The sequence below is a fragment of the Crocuta crocuta genome, unplaced genomic scaffold, assembly GCF_008692635.1.
Source record: "Crocuta crocuta isolate KB4526 unplaced genomic scaffold, BGI_CrCroc_1.0 scaffold50, whole genome shotgun sequence".
In the NCBI taxonomy this organism is placed as follows: domain Eukaryota; kingdom Metazoa; phylum Chordata; class Mammalia; order Carnivora; family Hyaenidae; genus Crocuta; species Crocuta crocuta.
Window position 1 is genome coordinate 5,589,636 of NW_027527428.1, and position 12,168 is coordinate 5,601,803.

Here is a 12,168-nt window from a genome sequence, read left to right on the forward strand (position 1 = left end):
AGTTGATGGTCTCACCGAGACCGTAATGCTGAAGGGCTGGGAAGAACGTGCCAAGCCATTAAATGAGATGGCCCAGGCAGCGCGCCCAGGCAAGGTTCCCAGCACGGAGCCCTTCATAAAAGTGAGTTTGCCTCCCTTCTCTTGCCCATATCTGACGGGGGGCAGCGGATGGAAGAGCTAAGGGCCTGGCTTCTAAGAGGAGCTTGTTTCCCCTGCAAAGATGACGTGCGTGTCATGTAGCATCCTAAGGCAGCAGCAGCCGCTGAGCATGACGCCCCAGGGTTGGGGTGGAGAGGACGTGCGTGCAGGTACCCGGCCTGAGCAGGGTCCAAGGTGAGCCAAGCCCCCGGCTGCTGCACCTGTGTGCACATATGTGCACCTTCTGGAGACATAATATCCAGAGCTGTTGTAGGTCCCTGAAGGGGGCTTCCAAAGTCCCTCTCCCAAAGCCCCCTTCCCAGCTCTAGTGCCAACTGTATACATAGCTCAATCACAAAGCCCCCACAGAAAAGTGGGATTGGCTGGCACTGGGCCGTGGATGGCCGGCCCCACACTCACTGTCACTGGGGTCCCTCTTATAGGTAACAAGCACTGGGGATGGCGTGCTGGAGGAAGGGAAGTGAGGGGCTGGCTTCCCCAGACGTGGGGCTCACGTCCCTAACCCTCAGGTCCCCCCTAATCCCCTTGTCACTGCGATTAGAAATAAGGTGTGTGGGGGCTCCTGGGGGGCTCAGTAGGTTCAGTGTCCGACTTCAGCTCAGGTCATGATCTCACGGTTCATGGGTTCGAGTCCCGCGTCGGGCTCTGTGCTGACAGCTCAGAGCCTGGAGCTGCTTCAGATTCTGTGTGTGTCTCTCTCTCTGACCCTCCCCCTCTCATGCTCTGTCTCTCAAAAATAAATAAAAACATTTAAAAAAAAAGGAATAACGTGTGTGGAAGGCACACAGCCCAGGCGTGCAACAGCCGAGGATGTGCTGTTGTGGCATCCAGGCCTCGGGAAGGGAACCACTGGGCGGGGTCATCCTGAGGCAGCTCCGCGGGTGCAGAGAGTCGCCTTCCAGGAACTGGTGTTTGCGCCGGTGTCTGGACTGTCACTGCTGCCGCAGATGGATGCCCTCCCACGTTCGCCGTGGGCCCCGGGGCAGTTTTCCCGGGGACGGAGACACCAGAGCCGGTCGCCAGATGTCAATGGGGCGGTGAATGGGCTCTCGGGCACTGCTTCCCTCATCTACATGCTGGGGACGTGAGGGCGGCGCACTCTGCCGCCAAGAGAAGGGCCTGTGATGGCAGCTGCGAGGCCGCCAACAGACGCCGGGCACCCCGTGGCCGCACCTGCCCCCCACCTGGACCCTCCCTTCTCACTGTCCTCCTGTGCCCGAGGCTGCCAGGCCCGCAGGGGCGGGGGCGACCCTGCGCAGAGCTCTTCCACACCCGCCAGAGACGCCCGCTTGCCGAGAGCTGGCGAGAGAGGCGCGTTCAGCCCGTGGCCAGTGGTGCATGGAGCGATGTGCCGACGCGAGCCCGAAGAAGGGCTCTGTTCACACGCAGACGCAAGCTGAGAAGGAAGGCCAATTGTTCAGGCAGACGGTTTGCTGTCAAGCCGAGAGGCGGACGAGGGCTCAGGATGGTGCACTTCCGGGCCGTGTGCAAATCTTCAGGTGCCCCTTCCTAGGAGGGGTTGAATAACTCAGGTGCATTTGTAAGGGGTGGAGGAGGAGGAACCCATATCTTACTGGGCCCTCACAATGGGGACATGTTTTGCTCATCACACGGCTCGCCGCGCCTCTGCAAATTCTGCTCCCCAGGTGTTGATAGGTAGGTCAGGTGCGGGGCCAGCAGGTGGTGGAGAGCTTTCCTGCCACCCTCTCGGGGTCCCTGCAGGGGGCTCAGGAGAAGGGGCTCGCGTGCCTGTCACACCCAGGCAGGAGCAGCAGAGGAGACCTCCTCTGCTTCCAGAGCATTCCGCCATGGGCCACTGGCGGCCCCGGAGCTGGCTGACATCTGGTAAATGATGAGCGGAGGGTATCGCTTTAGCTTCCTGGGCACGCACGTTTTGCTCCAGGGAGGCCCCAGGGGCCCAAGGAAGCCTCGGAGGTGAACTCCATTTCCAAGGGTTAGTGAGGCACCAGGCTTTCCCCTTGGCAGCTCCCCTTTCTTGGGAGAAGAGCATGTGGTTCGCCTCTGGTCTCCTTGAAGGCAGCCCCTCCGTGGGGGGTAGGCAGCTGACTCTGCAAGCAAGCGTTTCTGCAGGCATCTGCCTGTGACCCCTGGCTCTGCTCTCTGAAAGCCTCCCCCTCATCTGGAGTTGAGAGGAGCCTGTTTCTGGTGGGGGGAGGGAGGCTCTGGGGGGTGTGGAGAGAGGGGAGCAGGCAGCCTTCCCACTGCGTCTGTAGGAGGCAGCCCCTCATCCACCACCCTCGAAGCCCAGCCCTGCCTCCCCTGCCTCTGGACACAGGGAGAGAAGACCGGGGAGGGCCAGGAGACCATGAAATGCTACCCACAGGCCACGGTGGGGTCATGGTCCCAAGGACTGCCCTCTGGCTGTGTGCCGAGAGAGGACAGGCCAGAGAGCGAAGGCTCCCCCGGTATCAGAGAAGGAAGGTCTGCAGCAAATGCAGAGGCTGGATATGTCCATCTCGTAGAAAGAAGCAGGTGCCACGGCTCTTTGTACACAACGGGGAAGCCTTTCAGAAACACTGAGGCCTGACCCACCCCCTCCAGCTCAGCATCCCACGCCCCATTCCTGCCATGTGCGAACCCCGGCACAGGGGAGAAGCGGCCGGAGGAAGAAGCTGAGATGAACAAGCAATGGCCACAGGCTGGCTGTTCTCACTTGAGCCTCCCCTGGGAAGACAGAGTGATGGGCTCATCCCCAGGGACTCCACAGGTGGGTCTGGGCAGCCGGTTGGGTTGGGCCTTCCTGGACCGACATGTGGTAGGAGTTTGGGGGATGACTTGGGCCATCTCATAAAGACACAGCTTTAATTAACCTCAGAGGGACTTGTCCAGTGATCCCAGTAAGACCGTGGGGAGCTGACTTATCCCTGAATGTCAACTGCCGAGCCATTTACACCCCCCACCCCAACCAAATGTCCCCTTGACTTCACCCCTCCTCCCCTCGTCCTTGGGATGGGGGCTCCTTAGAAAGGCCACTCAGGACCCACCCCTCCCTGGGACGCTATCACCTGCTGTCCCTCAAAATTAAAATGAAAAGAAAAATCAATAAATAGAACAACAAAAATGTAAGTACAGCTGCAGCAGAGCCTCAGCCCCCACCCCCAACTTCTTTGCCTCCCTGCTCTGAGCTCCAACCTCTCGGATATTTATTGTTCCTTCTCTCCTAAATCATTCCTGATGGCTGGACTGCTCACACTCCATCACGGGGAGAGGCTCTGTGGAGTCACAGTTCCGTTTAGCTTGCAGAAAAAGGAGCCTCGTAGGAAAAACCCACCCGGGAGCTGTCCGGTGCTGAACTCCAGCATGATGGACGATTATGGACCATCTGCACTTTGAGAGGGGGATGGATTTATGAGTGGGAGAGACACCGAGCAGAGTGTCCATTACTATAACTCACGGCCCTCTTCACAGATATTCTAATCAGGCATCCTTTCCTCCTCCCGAAAAGCCCAGGTTAAGAACTCGCAAGGGGGGAAATCAATTACATATTTCTGGGGGTTTGTTTGTTTGTTGGCCTAGAGGATGGCCATCAAAGGTGTTGGGTGGGGTAGGGTATCAGGAGCCCAGGGTTGGGGCAGCTGGCGGAGGGACCCTGCCCTGTGCCTGGCAAAGCACATTCCCATCAGCACTTCCTGGTGCCCCCATCTCACCACAGCTCTTGATTGCTTGCAACTCGCATTGAGAAAGAAGATAGGAGGTGCCACCTTGTCCCTCCCTTCTCAGCCCCTGCAAGGATCTAGTTGAGATTTACTGACAACCAGGAAGCTTGCAGAGGGATGCGGCAAAAATATCTGGATTTTCCCAGTAGGCTATGCAGTTTCATATTTATGTGCACAGAGGAGAGGAGAGGAGTGAGCCTCGATGGAACAGCAGCCCTAGGGCAGGCACCGAGCTGGATGCCTTCTGTACACCGATCCACAGTAATCTTATTCTTATTTTATGGGTCAGAGAACTAAGGCTCATGGAGGTGCATAAGAGTCAGGCAGCCTATTGCCGCAGGCCCAGACGGTGATGCAGAGACTTTTCCTGCTGGAAGCCAAGAGTCCTGCTTTTCTGGTGCCTCTTCTGCAGGATCCCTCCTCCTGGCTCTCACCTAATCCAACCACAGCCCTCTGTAATAAGTAAAAGCAGGTATTTTAAGTCCCATTTTAAAGATGAGGAAACTAAGGCCCAGAGAGGTTAAATGGTTTTCTTGAGGCCACACAATTAGCTGGCACCCCAGCCAGGATCAAGTCCATGTCTCCTGGCTCTGTGTTCAGGATCTGCTTGCCTTCCCAGGGGCACGGCTCTGAGCACGGCCACTCTAGAGAATTTCCTTCCATGGGGACCTGCCCTCTTTGAGGCTCCCCCTCTGTAATTCCTCATCTTCTCCCCCTGATTCCACCCCTTCCTGGGTCCGCACCCTGCCAGGAACGTTGTCACCCAGCTCACGGTCAGAGTCCTTGAGGACTCATCCCTGTGTACAAGCCCTCGGACTCTGATCAAAGACCCAGAAAGTCAGGGAGAGACCCTGCCCTCCTCCAAGATGGCGGAGCAGGAGCGGACATCCAGCTCAGCGTCAGTGACCCAGCTGACGAGTGTTCTGAGTCAGGTCTTAACTGGGATAAGATCAGGTTGCAGCTGAGAACAGCACAAGTTCAGCGGATTATTCCCTTGTTGCTTTTCATCTTTGGTTTTTATTTTTTTTTCCAACTACACTTCTACTCGCCTCACCCTGGGAGCTCACCTGTGGAATTTTCACCTGGAAGAGCATTCTGTTCTTGCCACGTCCATGCTACCCTAGTTGCTCTTTTGTCCCTTCACCCACTCATCCATGTAGACTTTGAGGACAGGACCCTACCTCGCACTGGGCAGCATCCAGGACAGGCACTTTGCAGGTCACACCTGAGCTGAGCTGAGCTGGGTCTTGAGCGCATGGAATGTGGTCAGGTGAGGAAGGAGGGTGGGGGGGGCTCTGCCTTGGGGGTGCAAACACAGGGAGGGACCACAGCATGCTGTCCATGTGTTTGGAGCAGGAAAGGGAATGGGTGCTGGGAAGGGACTGAAGTCAGTCTGGTGAGCAGGAGAGCCTGCCGGTGAGCAAGCACCCCTTTCACATACAGCCTTCCCCTAGACCTAACCCCTAACCCTAGACCTGACACCCCGAAGAGTCAGCTACTCCACTGAGCTCTCCAGGCACAGGGCTGGCCTCACGCAGGCCACGCCGTCCATCACAGCAGATCTGACACAGGGCCTGCCTCTGGGCCATCATGACCAATAGATGGTGTGACCAGGTCCATGGCTGAGCACTGCAGTTCCATAGCTCCAAGCCCATGTGGTCCATGAGTCCTTGAAAGGTGGCCCATGCGCCTGAGGAACCCGATTTTTAATTGTATTTCATTATAATTCATTGAAGTTTAAAGGGCCACTGTTTTCAAAAGCCCAGTTCTGGATGGTGAGCTGCTCAGAAGAACAGCCTCAGGGCCTCACACTCCCTGACCCCATTAGGCGCTGGCTGACAGCAGGTGCTGAAAAGACCCTCAAGTTCTAGAGCTTTTTAACCTGAGCAAACTGCTGGTACCTGAGCCATGGAAGGGGGTGTGTCTCTCTGCAGCCTGAGACATTTGGCTTCCCTGTGAAAACAGCACTGACTTGACGCATGGCCAGTGCCTGCACTTTGAGAAATTAAATTCTCAGCTTGGACTGAGCAGCGTGGGGCTAACCGTGGCTGGCCAGGGATGGGGACCGGGCACCGGAAGGGGGTCTAGGCAGAGGAGGGCGGCTGCCGCATGAGGGATGGGGACGTGGAGGGAAGGGAAAGGGCAGGGCGGGCAGAGATCTGAATCAGCAAATGCCCCTGGCACTAGCTGGAGGGGAGCAGAGAAGAAGTCAAGAACAGGAAAGGAGTCACAGCAGAGAGGGAGCAGGGGAGCTGGGCAGAGATCTTGCCACGCCCACATATCATAACCCAGACCCTGGCCCCCCAAGGCACCATCGCATCAGGGAGAGATCTCTCCAGGGCACGTTCACACCAGCTCTGACCTTCCCACAGGGCTCTTCCCACTGCAGACGCAGGAGAATTTATGGACCCCCATTATTTGCAGCCTAACTCTGCTCTCCATGGAAACCAATTCTCCTCCTGCTTCATTATTACCATTATCTTCATTAATGCTTGATATAATGTTGTGTCCATTACGGCCATCCCTGGGGCTCCTATAAAGGGCCATTTCCCCAAACCTGCCCTCCGCCCCGGCCAAACCCCCGCAGGCAATCCTGTTCTCCTGCGGGGAGCGTGGAGGTGAGGGCCTCATCCTCCGTGCCTCTTCCCACACTGTAAAAATTACTGCCGACGATATTATACGGTCACACTATAAACTCCAATCACCTCTGAGAACTTCCTTCATTACCACTTCACTATATAATCCAGCAGTTATTCCAAAGCCGGTGTCCTCTCCTCCTTCCCCGTGCGAGGGGTTTGCGGGCCCCGTGGGGGCTCTAAGAACATCCATGGTCCATGCCCCCCATGCGCTCTTGCAAAGCTCAGCAAGCCTGTGGCCCAATGCCTCCCTGGGGTGCATCTTCGGGGAACAGGGAATCAGAACAAATGCTCAGGTGGCCCCGTCTGCTTGGTCTAGATTCACTCCCTTGCTAGAAGGCTCCATCTCTGGTCTCCCACCTCCTGGGCCTCTTCACAGCAGCAAGCATGGTTCCGGGGGATTCTGGCTCCTTCTCAGGTCTTCAGACCCTTCAGCCCTGACCTCTCGTCCTGACTTCCAGGGAAAAGATGGCTCACGCCAGCAGTGTCTCTGTTCACACACCCAAGTCAGAGCCTGAAGACCCCCCCACCCACCTGTGCCCACCTCGGGGGAGGGGGCTCTGACTGTCCTCTCCGTCTGCAGCTACTGCGCCAAATTTTCCCTGAAAAAATGGGCCACCAGGTGCCGGAACTGTGTGTGCGTGACCGTATGTACGTTTGATCGTATGCACGCGTGTGTGGATGTGTTCACGCATGTGCGTGTGTGTGCACGCGTCCGTGTGTTCACTGCTCCCCACCTGAGCTCAGCCCATCCTGGGAAGGACAGCTTCTCCCTCTCTTGTCCCCCTGGCCCCCAACACAGGGGCCAGCAGTGGACCCTCATTCGGTGAAGGTAGAGCTCAGGGTGTCACTCTGGCTCTGCGGCCGGGGAGGGGTTTCGCCCCTTGCCAGGACCCTGCAATCTCGCCCCTGCGACTGCAGGACCACCGGAAGTCCCTCAGCTGTGCCCAGGTACCCCCCCGCCCCCAACACACAGACCCCACCTGCCCCGGGGCAGGGACGCCGCACACCACCACTTCCTCTGAACTCTGCAGGGCCTTGAATGGTTTCATCGATTCTGTAAACAGATGGGGACGTCCAGGTTTGGAAGCACTTCTGCGTTCCTCATACACAGATTTCAGGGTGGAAGAAGGCGCCTGGGAGATGTCCCACGTCCCTCTCCTGGCCCCTGACTCCGGCCAGCTCCCGTTCTCAGACCCGGGAGCCCAGCCCACGGGGGACGTGGACACCGTGCAGGTTTTCAGTCATGAGGTCACACGGTAGGTGTACACCCGTAGGGTCTTCCCTGGGCCCCCGCCTACTGGGCCCCTGGCCGCTGGGACAGTCACTGGTCACTTTGTTCCGTCCCGACTCCAGCTGCCTCTTGGGTCCCTATGTTACTTCAGTCTAGTGTTTTGGGTTTTCTATTTGTTTTTTAATGAGTGTGTGTCTTGTCTCATTAAAAAGCCTGCACGCTTATATGTATTATTTAATGTTAAAAGAGTTTAAAGGTTACACCTATGGCCCCCAGACCCGCCAAGCTTCTACTTCCGACTGTCTTATGGGCACAGCCATCGACGGCCTCCCACCCAGGTGACTCAGCACCTGCAGAAAGCCTCGTGTGCCCTCCTCTGTCAGTGACGGCATGCTCTCCAGGCCACATGGCCGGAACCCCTGTCACGCGGCCCCACAACGCTCAGCCTCGTCTTCTCTCGGGTCTTCACGGTCTCTGGATCCAGCCATCTTCCTCATGGTTGGGCCCTGGCGGTCCCCGCGGTGGCCTGGACCCTGGCGGTCCCCATGGTGGCCTGGACCCTGGCGGTCCCCGCGGTGGCCTGGCTGGCTTCTCTGTTCTCTGTCGCTCCTGCTCCTCCTTGTGCTGTCTGTCCATGTCACCCAGCACCCCCAAGTCCCCGCTGCCCCAGAGCGTCTGGGGGCTTCGCTGCTTCCAGACAGAGGCATCGATCTTGAGCCTCCAAGGTGCGCCCCAAGCTGGCCCTGTGGGCCCAATGCATGTGTCTCCCCAGTCCCAGAGACTGTGCCCTTCCTGGGATGCTCGAGAAGCTCCCTGAGGCACCGCCGTGCACCCATGCAGCATTATTACAGGAGACCTTCTCACAAACTGCGGGGTCTGATCCCCGATGCTAGCGGAAGCTCCTGGAAGACAGACGGGCGTCACGTTCTTTCTGAATGGACGCCGTGCTGCCTCACTGGTCACATAACGCCGCCCCCACCCCATCTTGTGGACACGCTGGAGTGAGACCCACCACCTCTCAGCCAAGGTCCCTCGTGGGCTTCGCAGGGAAGCTCACAGAACCCTGTTTCACTTCACTCTTCACAACGGCCGAGGAAGCCAGGGGGGTCCAGGCACACGGGTGTGAAGAGCTCGGCAAGGCTCCGGGGCTGGCCCTTGCCAGCCCGGCCTGGTCCTCTGCAGTGACACCCAGCCCACGACTGCCAGTCACGCCACCCCATCTTGGACTACTCTGTTTTCAGTACCATCTCTGGTCGGAGCAATCACACGCCCAGACAGGGTTATGGGTTTGACGAGATGCCGCCTCCCACCTCCCACTCACAGGCAGTTCCGGAAGCTTCTGGCCCCCCATGCACAGCGGGCAAGGGGACAACAGTCCCCTGAGGCCGCCCCCCCTCCTCATTCTCATCTGCTACTGTCTGGGTTTGAGTTCTGTCTCCAAACTGGAAATCAGTCTAGCCATTCAGGATTGGAATTTGAGCCCTAGGAGGGGAAGGAGCCATTTGTAGCTCTTTTACTTTTTTATGCTGCTGAGCAAGGCAGGGACCAGGCTGAGCACAGCTGTCAGGGAGGTGCTTTGTGATAAATCAATACGCTGCCTGGGTGGGGAGAGAAAGGGAGTAAGTACGGAGCCCCAGGGTGCTGGCAGACGAGGCCAGTTACAGGGTCCAACCTGAGCACTGGAGTCGATGAGCTAAAATGGGGAGGGGGTTGGGGGAAGGAATGAGGAAGGGGAGAGAGTTGGAGACAGGGACAGAGAGCCAGAGCCAGAGCGATAGACCAAATCAGAGAGAAAGAGAAAAAGAGAGAGAGAGACAGAAAGAAACAGACAAAGCAAGAGAGAGACAGAGACAGAAACAGAGAGAGACAGGGACAGAGACAGAGAGATAGAGACAAAGAGAGACAAAGCAGAGAGAGACAGCCAGAGATAGAGAGACATAAAGAGACTACAAACCCTCCCAGGGGGGAAAATGACTCCCAGAAACCCCATCGGGATGTGGCCCGTCATCTAGTGGCTTCCACAGGGTGGCGTCCACCATCAAGGGTTGGAAAGCACATTTTCTGTCTTCCTGAAGTATTTTCCTTTTCCAGGAAGTTGTCACCCTGACTCCTCGCATCCCAAAGCCCACGCCAGCCGCCCGGGGCGTCAGGAGCTGCGATGGCTTCACTGTCTTTTGTTCGAGAGACACAGAAGTGTTCAATTCTCATGCCTTAAATCAATACTTGGTGTCATGTCATCCAAAGCCATTATTTTTACACCAGAAAAAAAAAAAAAAAAAACAAAACCCAGAGACTGAGCACAGCATACAGGAAGGAAGGGGAGGCAAAATCATCGCTTCGGAGACCGAAGGCAGAAGTCCTGCTCGGGACCACCCAGCCTGAGCGTCGCCCAGCTGGCTCTGTCCTTACTGGTTCTGGGACGGAAGTGGTGGGCAGGTGGGGGGGTGGGCACAGAACGAGAAGAAAGATCCTTGCGACAAGAATATGCCGTGGGCCCCTAAGGTTGGCTCTGATAGGAGGCACACTATGGGTTTCCCCAAAGACCACACCGTCCATCCCTCCGCCCCTCCTGGGACTCCCTCCCTTCTGCTGCCCCTCTCGCCCCTCCCACCCCCGTGTCCCTGGCTCTGCCCCCTCAACCTGCAAGTGCACTTGGCCTCTACATCCCCTAGAGATCTCCTTCCTGGGACCCTCCCTCCCTCACTGCCGCTCGGGTGTCTTCTCTCTGTCCCCCGCCTCCAACCTCCACACCATTCTCTGCCGGGAACTTTACCCCTGCTCCCCTTCCCCACTCTCCCGTGAAACGTCCCGCACCCTGGTCGCCCACGGTCTCCTCACGGGCAAGCCCGCCTTCCGTCCTGCCCCGCCTCTCTATTCTGCCCATCATGCAGCCCTTGATTTGTCTTCCACATCATCATGTTTCTGCCCGTCACCCTTCCCTAGGGGCTCCCTCCTCTCCCACACCCTCAACCACTTCCAAAATCACAACCTCCCCCCCCCCCCCCCCCCCTCCCCCCCCCCCGANCCCCCCCCCCACCTCCTTCCTCTCTCCTGAGATTCATGTTGTCAGTTTGCCAGGAGACATTTCCACCTGCAGACATGCCCGAGGTGACCTCATCCGTGCTTAATTCTCCCCCTGCACCCCTGTCCCAGGCAGTGGCATCGCCAGCCTCCATGGCATCCAGACCATGAGCTTGTATACTTGGGCCTCTACCTTCTCGCCCCTCCTCACGCCCAGGGGTCACGGTGACGGCACCACCTCTCTGTTCTCTGTCTATCCGGGCGTGCTTGATGCTTCAGGCCTGGTGCCTGGCATCGTCAAAGAGCATCTCCAGTGCTCAGGTCCTGTATCCACTGCTTGAAAACCTCCAGGGCCTCCCCATTACATACAGAAGAGCTTCTCACCCTTTGGGGTACCCTTAAGAGACCTCTGCCTAGAAAAAGGCGCATACACACAGGCACCAAATTGCACAGTCATTTCAGGAGGCTCACAAATCAACGGGAACCCATCTCTTAACCCCATGGTTTAAGAGTCCCGTGGGACTGAGAGTCCTCCAGGCGAGCTTCAAGACCATCGCAATCTGGCCCCAACACCTCTTTCCAGCCTTGATTTCCTCATCTGTGAAATGGGGGCAACCGCGGACTCACCTCAGCGGGTGGTTGTGAGCTTATTAAAGACGCACGTGTGTAAACCACGCGGAGCCGTGCCCCACATACAGCAAGCGCCTCGTCTCCTCCCAGCCCCCCCTACGCAGATGCACTGGTGTTCTCCCAACAAGCAGGGCTCCTTGGACCCACTGAGCCTCGGATGTTTCCATCCATCTAGAATATTCTCTGCTGGCGGGCTCTCGCTGTCCTCTGAAAACCGGCTCCGATGTGACCTGGCCTCCAAGGCTGTCGGCGGGTCCCTCCTCGGGCTCCGGGTTATCGGCGCCCTGCTGTGTGTGCTCTGTGTCCAGGTCCCACATGGAGGGCTGGACCGAGCCGCTCTCCTTCAGCAGGTGGGGTCCTGGAGGACGGGGAAGGCTGGGTCCACATTCTCATCTTCCTGGTGCACGGGGCCCAGAACGCAGCAGGTGTTCAATACGTGTATGCTTAAATATGAACAAAACAGATGCAGACTCCTGTTTGCTCTGCAACCAAGGTGGGGGGGTGGGCAGGCACTGCATGTGATTTCCCTCCTACCCTGATGGGGACCGAGATATAAGCTTGTGTGTGTGTGTGTTTGTGTGTGTGTGCGCACACGCGTGTGTTTTCAGATGCGTGGCTTACTGTTGTTATTCACTTTAATACACGCCAGGCCCCAGGCCCAGCGCTGTATTGCATTACCCCATCTGGCTCTCACACCAACCCGCAGGCCGAAGGTATTATCACCAACCTCGTCTTACGGTGGGGACTGAGGCTCCGAGAGGTGACACACCTGGTCAGATGTGACTCAGGACTCCTGATGCCTCATCTCCAG

The 12,168-nt window shown here is 57.5% G+C and overlaps 1 long non-coding RNA gene across 2 annotated transcripts in view; it reads right to left on the reverse strand.

Annotated features, from left to right (window-relative positions):
* The window catches only part of LOC144225709 (uncharacterized), a 322,326-nt gene that overhangs the window by 70,850 nt on the left and 239,308 nt on the right, over positions 1-12,168 (reverse strand). The window lies entirely within an intron of this gene.